This window comes from Schistocerca piceifrons, chromosome 6, assembly GCF_021461385.2.
Source record: "Schistocerca piceifrons isolate TAMUIC-IGC-003096 chromosome 6, iqSchPice1.1, whole genome shotgun sequence".
Classification (NCBI taxonomy): Eukaryota; Metazoa; Arthropoda; class Insecta; order Orthoptera; family Acrididae; genus Schistocerca; species Schistocerca piceifrons.
The window spans coordinates 11,884,808-11,885,824 of NC_060143.1; positions in this window are offsets into that span (position 1 = coordinate 11,884,808).

The window sequence follows — 1,017 nt, forward strand, 5'->3', positions numbered from 1 at the left end:
CTAGTAATTACAATAGGAGTCACTTCCAGTAGTCCGATTTGCTTTCGGCAGGTTATTTTCTTTCGAAAAGAAAATATTTGACTCACTACTAGGCTGTCTTGAAAGGAGGATCTAAGAGGATAATTGAATGTAGACGAATTAAGTTGGGTGATGCTGAGGGAATTAGATTAGGAAATGAGACACTTAAAGTAGTAAATGAGTTTTGCTATTTGGGGAGCAAAATAACTGATGATGGTCGAAGTAGAGAGGATATAAAATGTAGACTGGCAATGGCAAGGAAAGCGTTTCCGAAGAAGAGAAATTTTCGAGTATAGATTTAAGTGTAAGGAAGTCGTTTCTGAAAGTATTTGTATGGAGTGTAGCCATGTATGGAAGTGAAACATGGACGATAAATAGTTTGGACAAGAAGAGAATAGAGGCATTCGAAATGTGGTGCTACAGAAGAATGCTGAAGATGACATGGGTACATCACATAACTAATGAGGAGGTATTGAATAGAATTGGGGAGAAGAGGAGTTTGTGGCACATCTTGAAAAGAAGAAGGGAGCGGTTGGTAGGACATGTTCTGAGGCATGAGGGGATCACAAATTTAGCATTGGAGGGCAGCGTGGAGGGTAAAAATCTTAGAGGGAGACCAAGAGATGAATACACTAAGCAGATTCAGAAGGATGTAGGTTGCAGTAAGTACTGGGAGATGAAGAAGCTTGCACACGATAGAGTAGCATGGAGAGCTGCATCAAACCAGTCTCAGGACTGAAGACAACAATAACAACAACAACTAGGCTGGCCAGAAATATTTAATTACTGATTAATGTGTGAAAAACCTCTTACGCTTCAGCATATCATGTAACTCATAATGTTTGATATAAAGCATATGTTAAACGTGATGTCGAAAGGCTACGTTCTCTGAAGGAAGAGTCAGTTACATTATGCACCCGTAAATGCACTGTAGACAATATATCGTTATTTCTTTACATTAGAAGAGCAGTTGACAAATTATAAATGATTTAAAGTAAT